Raw genomic sequence first — 21207 nt, forward strand, 5'->3', positions numbered from 1 at the left:
CTGGAGTAGTTGCTACTTCTTGCTCGCTAGGTCCAATCAGCATGATGTCATCAATGTAATATACGAGTGTGATATCTCGTGGAAGGGAAAGGTGTCAAGCAGAACATCATGCACTGGTTGCCAGTGGGGGAGGACTCCAACTACATGGAGGAGAGCAAAGATCATCACAGTGCTAGCCACTAGGAATAGAAGTCCAAACCCTTCTGTCCACTGCATCTTGGTATCAGAGTCACCAAGGAAAAGACAACACAGTCAAGCACTGGATGGAACAATGCTTTACTCACATAAGAAGAGATAGAGCAAGATCAGCTTCAACAGTAGATGTTGGTCCGCCATGGCCTGTGGCTCCCTCCTGGAAGCCGATGCAGGGCAATTGGCCTACATGCACCCCTCTGGTGCCACAAGAGGAGGACCCCTCCCCCTTGTCTTTGGAGTCTGAAATAGCCGAGGGCATGCCTAAGGGCTCTTGATACACACACTTAAGAATAACAAAGGAGTACACATTGATCATGAAACAGGGAAAGATATTCCCACGCAAAGCGATAAGCCCAGCACAGGCTGTGTGGGCTCTTTATCTCTTAGTAAGAAAGCGTTCCAGGCCCAAGGTCCATTCTCATGTGGCCAAGCAGAGGTGGAAAGACTGTGGGCATGAGACTGCCTTTTCCAACAAAAGGTGATCAAGATCCCTGTGAAATAAATTATGACAGAGGGCTGGACAGTTCATATAGTCTTGAGGTAAGAAAGTGAAGGTGTATTGCTGGCCTTGCCAGCTAAAAGCAAACTGCTTCTGGTGGTCATTATTGACAGGGATGGAGAAAAAGTCACTTGCCAGATCAATAGTTGCACACCAGGTACTAGAGAACATACTAATTTGCTCAAGCAATGAAACCACATCTAGTACAGCAGCTGCAATTGGAGTCACCACCTGGTTAAGCTCACAATAACCCACTGTCAATCTCCAAGGTTCATCTGTCTTCTGCACAGGCCAAATTGGTGAGTTGAATGGGGATGTGGTAGAAGTCACCACTGCTGCATCTTTTCAAGTCCTTTATGATGGCACTAATTTCTGAAATCCCTCTAGGAATGTGGTATTGCTTTTGGCCTACTATTTTTCTAGGTAGAGGCAGTTCTAGTGGCTTCCACTTGGCCTTTCCCACAGTAATAGCCCTCACTCCACAGGTGAGGGAACCAATATGGGGATTCTGGCAGCTGCTGAGTATGTCTATTCCAATTATGCATTCCAGAACTAGGAAAATAATCACAGGATGGGTTTGGGGACTCACTGGCCCACTGTGAGACAGACCTGAGCTAAAACCCCATTGATCATCTGACCTCCATAAGCTCCTACTGTGACTTGTGGACTACAGTGGTATTTTGGGTATCTTGGAATTTGTGTCAGTTCAGAGCTGGTATCCAGTAGTCCCCGAAAAGTCTGATTATTTCCTTTCCCCCAGTGCACAGTGTCGGGGGAAGAGGGAGAATCTCCCTCTGCCCTTTCCCTTAAGGTTCTTCTGGCTGGCCAAATAATCAACAAGACAGGTTAGCAGGAGAAAATAATACCAAGTTTAATAACATGTATACATGGGAGAAAGCAGGGACACTGCGTTTCTCAACACAATAGCAGAAATTCTTGTCTTAAATATCATTTTCAGCCAATGACAAAGGAGGATTTTGGGGGTGGGGGAGTCAGTTACAGGAGATTACCACTAAAGCACAGTAAACAAGAGTAAGGTTTATTATACAGCCCCAAGGCCTCATCTTCCACATTGATAAGTTACTAGAAATGAGCTCACCCCCCCTTTTTCTCAATACAGAGAGGGAGATACCTTTACAAATGGAGCCTTCCCTTGTAAATGATTGTCTGACAACTCCTCGCAGGGCCATCCAAAGAATGTGGCCAGAGAGACAGGACTCCTGATAAGATGGGCCTGTTGGTGCCTTTTCTATTGTAACCTCTATCCTAAATTATCTTTTATAGCAGTCATGATAATAACCCCTTCCTAAAACAGATTTTTTGGTTTTAAATTCTTTAGGCAGTTTGGGAGGGGAAACTCAAATATTTTTCCTGAGCTCTCTGAGTCCTTATTGTCTTCAGCTCGAAATAATCCGCATACCAGAGTGGTGCTTCCTGGGGCAGCTTGCCCTGAGCACCATCAACAGTTACTTTGGTAAAAGGCCATGGGTCCTTTTGGGGAAGGCTGGGAGAAAGATTAACAGTATAAATAAATTTTTGGTAGTGTGCTGGGGTCCGTCTTCAAGAGGATCCAACGTTCCCTTCATTCAAGGGGTTCTGGGTCTGTAAAGTGGCTCAAGTCTGGGAATTGATTGAGGGGCCATGACTTTCTCTCTTTTTATCATTCAGGTTAGAATTTTGTTCACTTGACCTAGAACTTTTCTGCTTATACAGATCAAGAAAGAATACAGATCAAGGAAGAATTTAGGCTTCTTATCTATTTTACTTCTAGGAACACCATGATTGACTAGCCAATACCGTAGGTCTATGTGAGTCAGACTACTCTGATTTCTGCTTTGACTCTGTTGTCCATTATGGTAACCACTCCCACCTTGCCTTTGGTTCCCTCATTACTTGGCCCCTGCCACTCTGGGAATCCAATTACTCCTCTTGCATTTAGGTTTACCAATTCAGTGACTGCAGTTCCTACTGTAAGTTCTGGCCTACAGAGAAGAGCCATCCAGAGCTCTTGGAGAGAGCCTCCTCTTACAAACTTATTTCTCACAGTCATGGTGAAAGATATGTCTTCTGGACCCTCCCAGTGTGTGTGAATAGATCTTGAATGACAAATCCACTCTAACATTCCAATCTCTCTAAGCCTTTGAAGCCCTTCCTGTACCTTTAACCAAGGCAGGTCTGGCATTTCCAGCTTGATCACTTTGAGTCACATTTTGGTCCAAGTTTCAGCAAACCAACCAAACTGTTAGAACCCCTTCTAACGCCTTGAGCTGCAACATTAAATGTAGAATCTCTGCTTAATGAGCCCATATCAATAAATTCAGCCTGATCCAACTTTATGTTCCTTCCACCATTATCCCACATTCTTAGTATCTATTCCCACACATGTTCTCTGGATTTTTGTTTGCATAAATTAGAAAACTCAAGTAATCCTTTTGCAGTGTAGTGCATCTCCTCATGGGTCACACTTTGTACCTTACCTTTAGGGGCCTGCTGGGACTTGAGTCTAGTTACAGGTCTAAAGCAAAGAGGGGTGCTGTGGGTGTGTCCTGAGGAGACAGCATTGTCTTATGTGGCAACTGCCTCAGGGTTGGCCATTACTATTTCCTCAGGTAACACAAGATTAGTCCTCTCAGATGGGGGTGGGGAGGCCTTTTCTGCTGGCAAAGAACTCATCAGAATTTAGGGGCTCAATGTCCTCAGCTTCAGGGTCTTTCTACACAATCCCCATTCCAACTTTCAAGATCCCATTCTTTCCCAGTCAAGGCTCTCACTTTAATGATAGATACCCTGTGAGGCTGGGAGTTCAACTTGCTTTGTAATTCAGCCAGTCAGCAGGATGAGAGTCTGCATTTGATTTTCAGCAATCTCAGCCCTGCAGCTACAGGTGATAAGGGTCTCCTTGAAGGCACACATAGAAGCTTTCAGGTCATTTATATGGCACTTGGGCTGGGAATTTGAATCTCTAAGATCTTCCCTTTCTTTCCTTATTTTGTCTCGTAACAGTAGGAGGAACCAGCTAATCTTGTTATTTTTGTTAGTTTGCCAAAAATGTTAGAAAGTATCACATACATAGTCACCCAGATCCTTGCTTCTTATAAGTGGTTGATTAAGAGTATCCAATGGTGATATTTTGTGTTTCTCTATTGCCAGATCGGTGTCATGGACAATTAGCGCTGTCTTTACTACCGGAAATAGAGTCATTAGCATCTTTAAATCTACTCAGAATTAGAGAGCCAATTCCAAAAACCCCAGAACCAATTCAGAAGACTCATTTTTAAAATTCTGTTCATCTTGAACCACTTCCAGTACCAACCAAAATCTATATTATTCGGTGTTCTCCAGAGAACAGAACCAATAGGAGATGTATATAATATATATATTGGCTCACATGATTATGGAGGCCTGAAATCTGCTGTCAACAAATTGTAGTTTGGTGTTGCCGTTTTTTTGAACTGTATAAAAATGAGGGGCCGGCTGGGTGGCACAAGCAGTTAAGTGCGTGCGCTCTGCTTTGGCGGCCTGGATTTGCAGGTTCAGATCCTGGGCGCGCACCGACGCACCACTTGTCAAGCCACGCTGTGGTGGTGTCCCATATAAAGTAGAGGAAGATGGGCACGGATGTTAGCCCAGGGCCAAACTTCCTCAGCAAAAAGAGGAGGACGGGCATCGGATGCTAGCTCAGGGCTACTCTTCCTCACAAAAAAAGAAAAGAAAAGAAAAGAAATCATAAGCATGTATTGTATATTACTTCTACTCTTAGTGGACATTTGGGTTGTTTCCAGTTGAGAACTTTTATGAATAATGTGGCAGTGAATATTCTTGTACATTCTTGGGGGCACATGTGCATGCATTTATCTGGATGTGTACAGGTACTGGTTCACAGGGTATGCAGATAATTAAACTTTATCTGGATAGAATGAGCTGTTTTGCAAAGTGGTTGTGTCAAGTTACACTCCCACCAGCAGTGTATGAGAGTACTTGTTGCTCCACATCCTCCCCAACACTCAGTATTTTCAGTCTTTTCAATTCAAGTGTTTCTGGGGAGTGTATATTTTCTTGACGACTAATCAAGTAAAAAACCCTTTCTAATGTTTATTTGGACATCCTCTTTTGTGGAGCATCTATTCAAATTTCTTGCCCATTTTGATATTAGGTTGTATGTCTTTCTCTTATTGATTCGTAGTAGTTCATTTTATGTTCTAGATATAAGTTCTTTGTGAGTATATGTGTTCCCATTTCGTTCTCCTAATTTGTGACTTACCTTTTCACTTTCTTTTCTTTTTTAAAACATTTAATTCACATATAATAATATTAATCCTTTTCCTTTTCACCTTTTTACAGAATGTTTAAAAAATTTAACATAGTCAAATATATCAGTCTTTGTCTTTAGGCTTATTGTTTCTTTTTTATATACTGTTTAAGAAGTCTTTCTCCATCCTAAGGTCATGAAGATAGGTTCCTACCTTATTTTCTAGAGGCTTTATTGTTCTGCCTTTTACATTTATATTTATAATTCACCTGGAGTTGATTTTTGTTTATTGTGATTTTATATATGCCTTGGGGATATTTCCTCACTGCTCTGTACTGTCCCCTTTGTCATAAATCAGGTGTCCGTATACATGTGGGTTTGTGTTTTGGTTCTTTCTTCTTTCCTTTGGGCTGTTTCTTTATCCTTGTACCAATACCACACCGTCTTAAGCGTTATAGCTTTATTATAAGTCCTGATATAGGCTAGACCAAGAACTCACATCTTATTGTTCTTCTTGAAGAGTGTGTTGGTTATTCTTGGCCCTTTTAATTTGTATATAAATTTGTAAATAAGCTTGTCAGTTTCCATCAAAAACTCTGTTGGAATTTTATGGTGGATTGCAGTGAATCTCTGGATAAGTTCAGGGAGAATTGCCATCTTTACAATATTGAGTCTTCCATTGCATGGACGTGATATATGCCTCTAATTTATTTAGGTCTTCTTTAATTTCTCTTAATATTATTATATGGTTTTCCTATCAGCGGTCTTGAACACATTTTGTTAGAATTATTCTTAGATATTTGATATTTTTTATTCAAATGTAGATGGTATCTTTTAAAACTTAATTTTTCTGTTGCTGACATTGATTCATATGAAATATTGATTTTTGAAAATTGATCTTGTATTCAGCAATATTGCTAAACTCACTTCTTTTTTTTTAGTTATTTTATTGAGGTCATAATAGTTTATAACATTGTGAATTTCAGGTGTACATTATTATTTATCAGTTTCTGTATAGACTGCGTCATGCTCACCACCAATATTCTAATTTTTATTCGTCACCAGAAATACGTGCCCCTCTTCCCCTTTCACCCACCCCTCAACCCCCTTCCGCTCTGGTAACCACTAATCTGTTCTCTTTATCCGTGTGTTTAATATTGCTAAAGTCACTTCTTAATTCTTATAATTTATTTGTAAATTTCTGTAGATTTTCTATATCACAGTTATATCATCTGTGAATAATCACAAGTTTATTTCCTCTTTTCCTCAAATCTTTTATTCCTTTTTCTTGCCTTTCTGCACTGGTTAAGACCTCTGGGATGATATTAAACAATATTGAATAGAAAAATGATAGGAGGCATTTTGTTGTTGATCTCAAAGGGAAAACTTTCAACATTTCACTGCTAAGTGTGATGTTTGTTTATGGGGATTTTGAAGTTATTCTTTATCAAATTAAGAAAGTTTTTGTTTATTCCTTAGTTTATTAGGTTTGATTGTTTTAAATCATGAATGGATGTTGAATTTTACTTTTCTGTATCTATTGCTCTGCACTGCCTGCTTTGTCATAAATCAAGTGTCCATATATGTGGACAAAATCATCTAATTTTTCTTGCATGTTTGGTTCATATAGTGAATTACATTGATTTTCAAATGTTAAAATAACTTTTCATTTCTGGACTAAGGTGAACACAATCATGATATATTATCCTTTTTATGTATGGCTAGATACTATTTGCTTATAGTGTAAGCAAATATAGGACCTTGCTTATAGGACTTTGCATTTGTGATCATAAGCATAATTTTCCTTTCTTGTAATATCTTTATCAGGTTTGGTATCAAGGTTATGCTTGCCTAATAAAATGAGCTGGGGAGAGTAGCCTTTCTTTCTATTATTTGGAAGCATTTGTGTCCAATTGGCATTATTTCTTCCTTAAATGTCTGGTAGAATTCAGGTGCCACATCTGGGCCTTGTATTTGATTTGTGGGAATTTTTAAAATAAGAGATTTATTGAGATATAATTCATATACCATATAATTCACCTTCTTAAAATGTACAATTCATTGGTTTTTAGTATATTCACAGAGTTGTGCAACCGACACCACAATCAATTTTAGAACATTTTCACCACCCCAAAAAGAAACCCCAAACCATTAGCTGTCATTTCCCTTTTGTGGGAATATTTTTAATCATAGATTGAATTAAGGGTTTTCTGCTTCCTTCATGGTCAAACCCAAGGCCCACACTTCAGGATGAGCTCTTCCCTGAGACTCCTGCTCAGGATCAATGGCAGCAAACAATGAGGTGCTGACTGTCTGTGGCACCGTGCTGGGCACGGGTACAAATAGAAAGGAGCCGACTGAATCGAGCAATGAACCCAGGCTCCGTAGAACCCTGAGTTTTGGCACGAGGTTAGAGCTGAGCCTTTGAACAAGCTTAAACTCTGAATCTTCATCTTTGTCTGCCAAGTGGAGAGAGTAATCTCCTCTCTGTTTTTCAGGATAGGGGTGGGACAAATGAGAGGATGTGTGTAAAAGCACTTTGGAAATTGTAATGTATTTAGGTACTGTTATTGAAGGGCTGGCAATTTAGCTAAGGAGACACAAGTAATAAATATAGATACATAAGCATGTACAACAATAACTACATTTTTGAGCATTCAGTATGTGCTAAGCACTTAACAGTGCTATACATGCCTTACATTCTTGGATTCTTGCAATAACCGGGTGAAGTATGTGCTGCTATTATTTTCATTTTACAGATGAGAAAAGTGATGCTTAGAGGGGTTAAGTAACTCACTCCAGGTTACACAACTACAAAGGACAGCCTGTGGGGAGGGGGTGATCGGTTTGGACTGATCAGTGGCCCATGAGAGGACTGCATTTATGGCCTGTCAAGGGAGCTGCCTCTCTTCACAGGGTACCAGTTATTCCAATAACCCTTTAAAGCCATCCCTCCCCCACCCTGACACCCCACCCCTCCATAATTTCTGTGAACGTTTTCTCTTTTGCCCTTCCTATGCACCCCACCTCTGAAATCCAGATTCTTCTCATAGCTTCACAAATCAGCTCTGGGATGGATGCAGAGACTCCTGTTTCCATGGTGATGTGGGGAGGCTGGTACACCACACGCCAAGTGTAGGCGGTGCAGAGAATTGGCTCAGGGTCCGAAGGTGTCGGCAGTAGCCAGGCTCCGGGAAAAGAGATCGATGAGAAAGCCAAGTCTGAGTGACTGGACCTCTCTTGAGCTCCAGAAGGACCTCCACCCCCACCACGCCCCCTGCTCTCCCCAAACTCCTAATTCGGTAGTAGAAGATAAGAAGAAGAAGCGGTGGGGGCTCCAAAGCAGAAGTTACCGCCCTTGACTTGTTTGGGGACAAAGCCTAACCTTGACGGGAAGCACTGCCCAGTGGGGGGCCGCCCCGTCCTCTGGCCCCCTACCTTGCCTCGCTCTCCTCTTCCGCGCCCTGACATTCTTTGAGCCACCTGGCTTTCGGCCGCCGCGCTGAAGGAGAGCAGGGCAGCCAGCAGGGGGCAGAGTCTCCCTCATTCAAAGCCGCTGTAGGACTCCTTCCCCGCTGCCGCCACGCCTGCTCTCACCAGGATTATTTTCAGTTGACAGGCTGCAAAGGCGCAGTAGGTGGATTTCAGGACAGGAGGTGGGGTTCTGGCAGGGGCTGTGAGCCTCTGAAGCTTTCGTCTTAAGCTGTGGGCCCCACTGGGGAGAGGGGTATTTAGGGTCAGGGAGTCAGGGGCTGAAGCAAGGGGCTCTTTGTTACTGGCAAAGGTTTCGTCAGAGGTTTTTCTTGATCCGTTGAAAACATTAAAAACACCCTAACCCTGAGGAGGAGGCTTAGTCATCCATTCAATAACTGTTTATTGAGTATCAACGATTATACTCACGGATGGATGCATCCAATCAAAAACAAGTGTTTACCGAATGCCCACACAGTGGTTCTTAACCCTTTGGAGGGGAGGGGGTGTTACATATCCTTTGAGATTATGATATAAAATACAGACTCTCTCCCAGAAAAAACGCACTATAAATCTACAAACATTTTCGTAAGATTTTGGGAGCCTCACGAGCTCATCCATGGGCCCCAGGGCATAAACTCTTGGTCTATTATGGGCCTTGTGCTGGGCACTGAGGATATAATAGCAAATTAGATAAACATGATCTCTGCCCTGCCTGAGCTTGACAGGCTAGTGTGAGACACAGAAAGGTAAAGAGATGCTCAAGATACAGTGGGGAAATCCAGGTGCTGGGAGACCCACCTCCCTAGACCAGGGGCCTTATAGAAGGCTTCCTGGAGGAAGTGATGAGTAAACTGAGACCTGAAGAAGGAGTAGGAACTGGCCAGGCAAAAACCAGTGGAAGAACACTTTGGGCAGGGAGAGAAGTACATGTGAAGACCCCGAGGAGTGAGGAACAGCAAACCTGAGCCACTGCCAGCAGGCCTGTGTAGCTGGCTCAGAGATGCCAGGAGGAGGACTGGTGAGAAATGAGGCTAGAGGGATAAGTGCTATATGTAGGCCCTAGGAGGCAACAGAGAACAGGGAGATAGCTGCTGCCCTCAAGGACAAAGCCAAGAAAGCTGGGGGTTATGATAAAAAGTGGACGTTTGACATTGGGAAGGAGCATAGGGTGATATGGGAATATGTGGGAGGAGCTGTAAACTCAGTCTTGAGGCTCAGGCTCAGGGCCCAGGAAGTGGGGCTCAATGATACGTTCAGTGACTCCAGAATACTTTCAGCCTCTGGAAGCAGCTGGAGGGGGAGCAGAGAGGGTGTACCTTGGTTTGCCTGCAGCCTACCACTAGAAACGTCTTTTATTCTGGGGATGAAGAGGTTTGGGCTGGAGAGAGCTCAGCTCTGCCTACTTTTTTAAGTACTAGAATTGTGGCCAGAGGCAGCCTTGGCTAGAAAAGTGGGTGAGAAAAGAGAGCAGTAAGCTTGGCTCCTGGCTCCGTGCTGTAGGCCTAGGGATGGAACTGGGCGAGCATGGGATGAGACAGGGAAGCAGGAGATGTTGCAATGATTTATTACCAGTGATTAATTTTAACTAACAAACACTCATATAGTACTTACTATATGCCAGGCACTGTCCTAAAGACTTAACAGATATTAACTCATAACACTTCTGGGAGATAGGCATGATCATCATCATTTTACACATGGAGAAACTGAGGCACAGAGCAGTTAAGTAACTTGGCAAGGTCAAACAGCAAGTAAGTGACAGAACCACCATCTGAACCCAGGCAGCCTGGCTCCAGAGTCGGTGCTCTTCACCACTAAACTACGCTGCCTCTTGTGAGGAAAGGCAGGCACAAGGGTTAAGAATTGAACCTGGGGGGTGGGGCAGGGGAGGGGCTGGTACTGCCAGAGACCAAGGCCTAGGGATCCAGGACTGGAGAGGGCCAACTTAAGAGATAAGGTCAGGGGACTGGGTAAAATGGAAACTCCTACCATGTTCTGTGAGACCTAGCCCCTTCCTCCCTCGTCAACGTCATCTCTTGCCATTCTCCCTTCACTCACAATTTTCTAGTCACACAGTTCTTTCCTGCCCCCGGGATTTCTTACTTGCTGTTACCTCTGCCCTGAACACCCCCCGCACTCCCGGCCCACGCCCTGCGCGCACACACACACACCCTCACATTTTCCTAGGCTGACCTCCACTCATCCTTTAGATCTCAGCCTTACCATGGGTTCTCCAGAGAGACCCTCTTGGATCCAATCTCTGAATTAGATCCCTTCTGTTATTCTCTCACAGTAGTACTCTATATCATAATTAGAAGTTATATATTCAGTTGTGGTTATTTATTTAATGCCTGACTCTCCCATTAGACTGTAAGCTTCCTGAAGGCAAGGACCCCATCTCATTCTCCACTGTAAACTTTGTCCTCGGCATAGTCCTGGGGACATAGAGATACTCCATAACATTTTGCTAAGTGAGTATATGAATGTAGAGGGATCTCAGAGGTCTACTGGTCCAATGCCTCTTTCCCTCTACTATATGCCCAACAGGCAGTCATCTACCTTCTCCTTGAACACTCTCAGTGGCAGAGAACTCACTACTTCTCCAAGAGGCCCATTTCACTTTTGAAGAGATTTAATAGTTAGAAAGTTCTTCCTTATTTTCCTTAGAAAAATCTGACTTCCTGTTACTTATTGGTCCTAGTTTGGCCCTCTAGAGCTATATGCAACCAAGGTAGTCCTTTAAACAGTTGCAGACAGCCATCATTCTCGCCCCCCTCCGCCCTCAAGCCTTCTCTGTGCCACCTAAACACTTCTTTTAGCTTTGGAAGTCTTGGTTTCTTAACTCTTCTGTACCCGGGTCCCCTTTCTCAAGGAATACCCACTTTGGTGAGCACCCAGAATGTAGCCTGATTTATGAATTATCATCCCCTCCAGCCACTCCAGCAACTGGAATACAGGTCCAGCAGGATGAGGGAGGAGAGGGAGGAGAAAGTGGGAAAATAAAAGGCTGTTTCTTTCTCACCAATGTAACTGGGGATGTATTTCTCCAGGAAACAATATTATTAATGATGGTTGGGGCCCCGGGCTAGTCCTGAATCAGATGTACCATTCTCATTGTCAGCTGCATTCTGGGTCAAGTGGCCGTTCTGGACCCATTTAATGCCTTTTCTCTGGGAAAAAAGTCTTTGGGTTCCAAACAACCAAGTTATATATAAACCCTTTAGATAACCAGCTTACAAATTGGGAACTGCTTCTATAGAAGTATTTAGGTAACACTGAGTGGGAGAGTGGAGGGATGAGAACAGAGTGGGCTTGCTCAGAAAAGTTTCCAAGAGGTTTTTGAAGCAAAGGTGGGGAACGCGGAAAGGCACACAGGCTTTAGAGTCAGACAAACGAGGGTTCAAATCCCAGCTCTGCCACTTACTGGCTGTAACACCTGCTGGCTTTACCTATCTTCCCCTCAGATTCCTCTCTCCAGGGAACAATCATTTTTACCTCGAGAGTTGGAGGGGACATTAAAGAGAGATGGTTTGTATTGCCTTCAGCACAGTGCCTGGCACAGAGGTGCTGATGGATGGTGGGTATTGTAATGTTTTCAAAATGGGGTCTTTCCCCTCCACGTGAGTTAACAGGATCCATGACCTGCTGAAGTCCCTGAACCCAACTTGCAGCTCTCCCACATGCGGGAGCCCGAGCTGCTCACAGAGAGGACCGCCATCTGCCTTCCCTAAAGGATGGGGATAAAAAGGGGGCTCCCTTACGGGGACAAAGGAGTAGGAGGTCTGAGTGCCCCAAAGACATGTGCTTTTGCGCACATTGTTTCTGTTGAGGTGTGTGTCGGTGGGGTCCTGTGTGGCTCTGCGGACTGCGTGTGTGGGTGTGACAATATGTGCAAACGTTCTGCCTGTCAGCGGGACTCAGGAGATCCCCCTTCCTCTCTCAGGCTCCATTACTCAGCTCTTTGGGTCCCAGGCCTTATCGCTTAGCTGTCTGCCCTCTGGCCTCCTCCCTTTGTTTACCCTCTTGGCCAGCTTTCTCCTCTGTGAACAAAGGAGGTGTTCAGTTCTGGGCAGTGCCTGGCTCCAGCTGCCCCACCCCCACTCCCTTCCCCTTTCCAGGAGCGTTGCCCCTCCTGTCTCAGCCAGACCCCTTGGTTCTGAGAGGCCCTTTCCCACAGTTCCAGGGAGAGGGGAGGCTGAGCTTCTTGGTGGGTACCCCCTTTTTCTCACCCTCTGCCCTCCATTCCTGTCCCCATTGAGGCCTCTGAAGCTTCACTTGTCTGGGCTGGAGGCAGCTCCTCTCCCCATTGTCTGGCCAGGATTTGGAAGCTCTGGTTTCCATAGCAACCCCTGGGCATTTAATTAAGGGAGGAGGCCTTCATCTCTTCTAGTCTGGGCAGTTCCAAATCTCTACCAGAAAAGGATACCCTGAGGGGGTGAGGGAAAATCATTGTCCTCCAATATAGCCCAATTCTGGCTTCTCCACAGAGCCCATTATAGCTCTCCCAGCCCTTCCCACTCCCACCTGCCACCCGTATCCCCACCTCACCCAGAGCGGCGAGGGAGACCTCTCAAACCAGATAGGGCCAACCCCAGGTCCCAGGATAGCAGGGGTTTCCAGGAGTGGCAGGCAATTGTTGTCAGCCCCCATTCCCCCAAGGACACTGTCACTGTATTTACCAGACTCTGGGGTTGGGAATGGGGTGGGATGTAATTCGACACTGGCCCTACTATCCAATTGCTTTACCATGGAATGGGTTTAGGGGCTCTTTGAACCCCCTGAAATTGAATGTAAAATGTTGTATATATGTCCATTATAAGCTTTTTCCTGGGTACTGGGTACACAGCTTTCATCAGATCCTCAAAAGGGATTTGTTATCTCAAAAAGATCCCTAGCTCTGCCATTTGCCAGCTGTGAGACCTTAGGCCAATTACTTAACCTCTCTGTGCCTCTGAGTCCTCATTTGTGAAGTGAGGATAATAATACTTACTTCGCAAGATTGTTGGTATCTGGTGAGCACTTGGTCAGGGCTCGTTATTGTTACAGGTATTACGACTGTGAGAGAGGGCTAAATGGCGGACCCCACGCCTTATCCATTCCACATCCCCTCAAGGTGACAGGTCTGCCCTCTCGGTGGGAGGCATTCACCTCCTACCCCCTCATTCCCTCTCCGCCCCACCCCAGCCTACTGGAAAGTGCTCCAGACTGATGGGAAGCCAGCAGCTTTCAAGAATCTCGTCATGGAGTGGAATTTCCGAGTTATCCCAGTTCCTGAAATTCCTGTCTCTGATTTCTCAGCTGTTGCCATGACCACTTTTCCCCATTTCTGGTTAGGTTAGTTTATGTGTGTTTGTGTTTCCTTTTCGCTGTATTTATAGACTTTGGAAAAAATAAACACAGTTCACACACTAGCACTTCCCTGATCTTTTGATTCTTCACAGGCGTGGGGGTGGGGGCACTCCTTTCCCCTGGCCACTCTTCAACCCCGCCTGCCTGCCCCCCTACATCCTTACCTTCTTGTGAAAATTCCCAGACTTGCACCACCCATCTCTCATCATTCTGCCTATCCCATCCCCTCCGCACTGAAAAAGGCAGATTGTAACACAATTCTGACCTGTATGTGACTCTGGGTCTTTTATCCTTTTTATGTTTTTATCATGTTTCCCTCCTGGAAACTTCCCCCACTGTGGCATTTTTTCGTCCCTTCAGAAGAGGCAACTCTATCCCTGCGGGTCTTGGCTTGTCACACTGGTATCACACCCCAATTCAAAGGAGGAGCTGGGGAGTCAGATGAACCTAGGACCCTGCAACCCACCAATTATGTTAAGGCTTCATCATCATTAAAATAGTATTTAACTAACAGAGTTGTAAGAGGTTTAAGTGAAATAATGCATGGACAGCATTGAGCACAGCACCCTGCAGATGGCCAGGACAGCACTGAGCACAGCACCCTGCAGATGGCCAAGTCCTCAACAGAGCGGTTATTCTCTGGACCTGAGGGTCCTCCGGGATGCAGAGTTATTTCTCAGCCTTCTTTCAACTCGGTTCTCACCCCAGCCAGAGTCATGGAGCTGGACTGAGCGCCGCCAGTGTCAGAAGACACAGGTGCTACAGGGAGGTGGTGAAGGAGAGATGTGGGAAGAGCTGAGAATTAGACTTGTGAGGGCAAGAGAAAGGGATTTGGATTATTCAGTCTGGAGAAAACCGGAAGAGGGAAGGACTTGTAACAACAGAAAGTTCAGGGCTCTCTGTGGCCATTCTGTTTTCTCTCCCTCAGGGAAGAGGAAGTGTTGGGGCTGGAGAGACTGAGGCTGGCTGTCAGAAGAATGTCCCAGCTGTGGATGTAACCCTGGCTCAGGAAATCCAAGGTCCTTGCTGAGGACACTGAGGCTCACAGAGGTCGTGGCTTGTCTAAAGTCGCAAGTCAGTAAGTGCTGGGCCCTGGGCTCAGACCTCACTCAGCCTGCTGATGCAGAGCCAAGGCTTTCAACCGGCGTGCTGTACCCCAGAGGCCAGGAGCCCCATGGGGTCAGGAGGGATGACAGGCCCAGTGGAGAATCCCAGTTTGCTTCAGATTCCCAATCCCCAGGAAGTGCTGGAAACAACATGAGGTAATGTAATTAATGCCATCCTGATTTGAGACATAAGAAAGCTCAGTGAGAGGTTGAGTAATTTACCCAAGGTTACACAACTAGTAACTGCTGGGCCAGCAGTCAAACCCAGGCCGTGTGGCTTGAGTCTGCGCTCTCCGCCTGTGCTGCCCCCGGAAGTGTTGGGGTCTGGTTTTGAGTCTGTTCCGGCTGACTCCTGAGCCGGAATGCTGTTGCTGTTCTGTACCACCTCTCCCAGTCTCAGAGGACTGAGAATGGAGTGAGACAATGCAGGCAGAGCATGGCACACAGGAAGCACACCGACCAGGCTGTTTTCATTATGTCTGGCTGGCTCCAGTTCCGCCTTTCCAGTATTTGTTCTGTGCCTGGGTTTATACCTTGGTCTTCACCAGCCTGGAAGCAAGGCTCTTCCTCAGTATTTGTCCTCAGTATGTACACAGGATTGCAGGTAAACAGGTGACTGCCTGACCCTCTCTGTCCAACCCACCACGGGACTCTGGTTGTGTGGAGCGCATCCTCTTGTGTGTCCCGGAAAACCCGACTGTAGGTACAGCTGGAAGGGCTCTCAGAGAGCGAGTCCAATCTTGCATTTTGTAGCTGAGAATGCCCAGGCCCAAAGAGAGAAAGAGTCTCAATTAAGGTCACTCTTTTGGTCTAGACATTTACCAAGTGCCTGCTGTGCTCCAGGCTCTTTTCCAGGTGCTGGGAATATGGAAGGAACAACACCGATAAGGCCCTGCCCCCCAGAGTCCACCTTCTCAGAGTGGAGGAGAAAGAAAATCAACAAAAAAATAGGTCAACAAAAAACATAAACCAGAACACTATCATATGCCAGAGAACATGAAAGAGGATGGTCAGGCGGCTACTTTAGTCTAGGTGATCTCTCTGGGCAGATGACACTAAACCTGAGATCTAAGGGGTGGAAAGGTGCCAGTTGGGACAATGAAGGAGAAGAGCATTCCTGGCAGAGGGAAGGCAGTGAAAAGTCCCTGAGCAGAATCAGAGTACGTTGTATTTAGCAAAGGTACATGTTCAGGGAAACTTTTTTTTTTTTTTTTTTTTGTGAGGAAGATCAGCTGTGAGCTAACATCTATGCCAATGCTCCTCTTTTTGCTGGGGAAGACTGGCCCTGTGCTAACATCCGTGCCGATCTTCCTCCACTTTATGTGGGACGCCGCCACAGCATGGCCTGACAAACGGTGTGTTGGTTTGCCCAGGATCCGAATCCGGGCCACCAGCACCAGAGCACGTGCACTTAACCACTATGCCATGGGGCCAGCCCCTCAGGGAAACTTTAATTTCAGTATAAGTATATATATATGTGTGTTTATACTGTATATATGTATATGTGTGTAAAGTGTGAGTGTGTATATGTCTTGGGTTGTGATATAACATGTATTTCTAACAGATATTTCTGTGATATAACAGGTATTTCTGATGTAAATCTGCACGACTTGTGGACAGAAAAGTTTGAAAGCCATCATTGGAGGGATCAAAACGAGTTCAACGTGGCTGGAACACAGTGGGAGAGAGGAAGAAGGCAGGTGATGAGGTCAGCCAGGGGGCAAAGGCAGGTCATGTAGGGCTCTATGAGCCAGGATAGGAAACGGGATTTTATTCAAAGTGGACCTGACTTAAGCAGAGGACGGACGTGATCTATATAGTTTCTTGGTTTTGTTTTTAATGTAGCCATTTAGAAATAGAGAAACTAAGTCTCCTTACAGTCATTTCCCATCAAAACAGGTTTGCCTCACTTTTGCAGGCAAGAAATTTGGAGGGAAACAGGGGGAGAGTTATACTTATGTCTGTCTTGGCCAGAGCAGGAAGGACCTCCCAGAGGGACCCAGGAGAGTGCAAGCAAGAAGATCCCCAGGGAGGCTGTGATTCAGGTGAGCAGAGGGAGGACCAGAGAGGGTAGAGGAGGGTGAGGGAGTTGCTACACGGGCGGAAGAGGAAGTAGCTGGGCTTGGGAAACTGGAGAGGGAGTAGGTCTGGCTTAGGGTCCACATCATTTCCCAGCTCAGTCCCATGTTCTGGAGGTGCTTTCCTCCCTTAGAATTCCCCCTGGCATGGGGACTCCCTACCGCTCACCCAGCAAGTGGCCACCTTGGTCTTGACCAAGCCTGGGGTGGTGGCAAGAGAAGGCAGGAAGGCCTACATGCTGTGGCTTTGCCAGTCTCCTGTACTCCAAGTGCCCACTCCACATATGGCTGCTGTTGAATTCCCTTTGGCTATGTTCTGCTCCTCTGTTCCCCTCACTCCCACCCCACAACTCAGCCCAAACCAGACAGAACACAGCCTTCTGCAGGACCACTGTCTTTACTGCCTCCCTCTGTTTCCCCTCCTGCCCCATCCTCAGCCCAGCCATCTCCATACTTCCCTCCTAATTCTCAGTCCAGCTCAGACAGCTTTTTTGATCTTTTCTCCTCCTATATACCCCTTTACTAACAGACATATACATTAATTTGCTGGTCCTCTTCCCAGGTCTCCATCTCTTTCTTCCAAGCTATCCCATTCCCCTAGAACATTCCTTATGCCCTGCCATCCCATTCCCCTAGAACGTTCCCTATACCCTGGCCCACCTGTCAGCATCATATTCTTATTTTACATCATAGCTCAGTGCTACTTCCTCCAGGAAGTTTTCCCGGAAAATTCTCTTTCTTTTTGTTTCTCCTTCTAATCTCTCATCAGACTCATGTAACGACACCTAGCTCCCAGGAAGAGGAGCAGCAGAGCACGAGAAGGAGAAAAGCCACAGGAATGGGCCTGGCACTCATAGCCAGGCTTGGTTTTCTCCCGTGGAACATAAATAATTTCACAGAATACCAACCTCAAGCAAGGCCACTCTATGACCGTGATCAGTCAAGAACAAGACCTCTCTGTAGTCACATGCAAACTCAGACAAAAAGAAGAACATTGTCCAAGCCACAAAAATGACCAGCCATCCCTCTGTCCTGGCTAATATGAGTGGCTGCTGCTTCTTTGCCAATCACAGCTTTTGTTCTGCTTCATTCCTCCCACCTTCTAGATGAGGTTTATTAAGGTACCCAATCGTAGAATTCCCAGCTTTCTGACAGCATCCAACCCAGAATGTAGCCTCCCTTCCTTGACCTCTCCCCAAATCAGCAATATAAGTCCAAATCCTAAGTCCTTTCTAACACTCTTTTCCCAGATGCCCCACAGTTCTGCCACTGTGTGGGTTCTCCTTGTTGAGATGAGTCCAGAAGCCCAATTTTGTTCAACTAAAAGAAGTGTCCGCTGGTAGTCTTTGGCTGGAGGGCATTGACAATCAAGAACAACATATAGGTATACTTGTTTTTATTTTTTTAAACTACAAACTTGTATATTTTGGACTTTAAGTGCATTTTATGATATTTTAGCATCAGATTTCATTTCCTAATTATCTTCTCAGTCAAACTGCCCCACTCCCCACTCTGAATCATCTGTTCCACTCGATTGGAACGATTCTTCAGTCTTTGGGTATGTTTAACATTTTCCTGCATCCATATTCTTCCCTCCCCAATCTTGTATCAGAATTAAGACGCAAGTGAAACCACTGTCTTCCCTAAGCCTTCCACATCTCTTAACCAGATCTGACCCCTCCCTCCTCAGCACTCCTAGTGCACTTGGTTTTAATTACCCACAGGGCTCCTGCTCTATCTCCCCTGTAGCTGTAAACTCCCTGAAGGCAGGCACTGAGTCTTAAAACTTGGTTAGCACTGGAGTGGCTGCTCCAGCTAAAATGCCCAGTCAAAAGGTCAGGTGTTCCCAAGGGTCAGGGGCCAGAGGTCCCTGAGATCATGAGAAGTTATGGCTTAGGATTGAGGAGTGGAGCACCTGAGCACTCAGTGGAGAATGGGCCTGGCTCTGCCAGACCCCTGGGGGATGCAGGTGCCAGGGTGCCTGGGAGCTCTTCCTAAGGATCCCAAGGGCAGAGAAAGTACTGGGCTTGTGTACCCTCTGGTAACAGTCAGAGTGAATATGAATTTGCATCACCCAGAACACCTTTGTGTATTATGTCACTGTCCCAGATAAGGAACTTATCTGAGTAATCAGAGCCAAAATAAGATAAGGCAGCCCTGAGCTTTGAAACACACACACACACACACACACACACACAGGCTATCCAGGCTAATGGTTTTTTAAACTGTATTTATTCTCTGGGATTTGTCCTTGGAAGTACCCCAGGAGGGGAGGGGAGGCTGAGTGAGCCCCACTCCCAAGTCCCTCATTCTGGTTCAACCAGAGTAGTTTTGTTTTCTGAAACTCTGCATAAGATGTAATTTTTTTTTAAATTTAATTAATTAATTTATTTTCCCCCAAAGCCCCAGTAGATAGTTGTATGTCATAGCTGCACATCCTTCTAGTTGCTGTACATGGGACGCGGCCTCAGCATGGCCGGAGAAGCGGTGCGTCGGTGGTGCACGCCCGGGATCCAAACCGGGGCCGCCAGTAGCGGAGCGCACGCACTTAACACCGCTAAGCCAGGGGGCCGGCCCCTGTAAGATGTAATTTTTAAAGGAGTTTACTATATGTAAACAACACCATGGAGCTGCAATCAGCAAAATGCAGAATATGGAAGACACTGTAGAATAAACAACCTGGTTTCTTCAACAAATAAATTGCAAGGAAAAAAAGGGGAGGTGGAACCTATGAAATAAAAGACACTTAAGAGCCATGTCAACCAAAGTCAACGTGTGGACCTTGTTTCGATTCTGATTTGAATAAATCAATGTATGACACAATTGGGGAAATTTTAACACTGACTGGCTGTTGGTGATATTAAGGAGTCATTTATTTATTTTTAGTTGTGCTAATTGTATCATGGTTATGTTAACAGAGTCTTTCCTTTTAGAGATGAGTACTGAAATATCTATGGATTAAATGATACGATGTCTAAAATTTGTTTTAAAATCACCCAGTACAGGAGGTGCAGGGGGGATGTGAGGGGGATACAGGAAGCAAGGTCGTGCTGATAATTGTTAAAGCTGCATGATGGGGACATAGGGGTTCATTGTATTATTCTTTCTACCTTTTAAAATGTTTGAGTACTTCCACACACACAAAAAAAAGCTTTTTAAAGAAACAAGTTAAAGGAGACTATATATAAAGAAGATTTGGAATTATGACCTTATTTTTTTAAAGAAACAGCTTTATTGAGATATAATTCTTATGCCATACAATTCACCAACTTTGTACAATTCAATGGTTTTTAGTATATTCACAGAGTTGTACAGCCAACCACAATCACATTTAGAAGATTTTCATCACCCCAAAAAGAAACCCCATATCCATTAGTGGTCATTTTCCATCCCCCTGACTCCTACAGCCCCAGGCAACCACTAATCTACTTTCTGTTTCTTTGGATTTGCCTATTCTGGACATTTCATACAAACGGAATTATACAATATGCGGTCTTTTGTGACTGGCTTCTTTCACCTTAGGATAATGTTTTCAAGTATAACCTTGTTTTAAACTTTTCTGATCTTGATGGGAGAGAGCCAACTTGTAAATTTATTAGTATGCTATGGATTTTTAAATAAAGACACTTGGAAGAGGTTTAAACAAACTTGGGAGAGGAAATCTAACTGCTAAAAAAAAAAGGCTAAAATTCCTTCTCTAGTCCAAACCCCTCACATCACACTCAAGGAAACAGGCGTCCAGAGAGGGAAGTGATTTTCCCAAATGCACACAGCTTGTTAAGGGCAGAGCTGGGTCCAGCACCCAAACCTGCTGGACTTTGGTTCCATCCTCTTTGCATGTTGCCATGCCAGCTTCTGACCTAACACACACACACACACACACACACTTTTCCCACCACAACTCATACACATGTGACTCACAGAATATCTTCAGCAATACATCTCGAGAATCAGCCATGATGGAGGCTGCTCTGTCTCACAGCTCAGGCTTTCTGCTGCCCTACTCTGAAATGAGCCACCCAGGAAAGAATCAGTGTTAGCACCAGCTCCCACAATTTCTACCTCAGAGGAGCTCAGGAATGGCAATCGTGTTAGAAGCCAGAGGAAGCTGTTTGCATAGCAGGAACAGTTTTTACTTATATTGACTCTTTATCTGGAGTGGCTGGTGGAGGGGGTGTGGAGGGGGAGGCTTGTGGAGAACATGCGGAAGAGAGAGGGCAAAGCCTTTGGGGCTTGCCATTGGAAGGAAGCCTAAAG

Source organism: Diceros bicornis, chromosome 17 (assembly GCF_020826845.1).
Source record: "Diceros bicornis minor isolate mBicDic1 chromosome 17, mDicBic1.mat.cur, whole genome shotgun sequence".
NCBI classification, from domain to species: domain Eukaryota; kingdom Metazoa; phylum Chordata; class Mammalia; order Perissodactyla; family Rhinocerotidae; genus Diceros; species Diceros bicornis.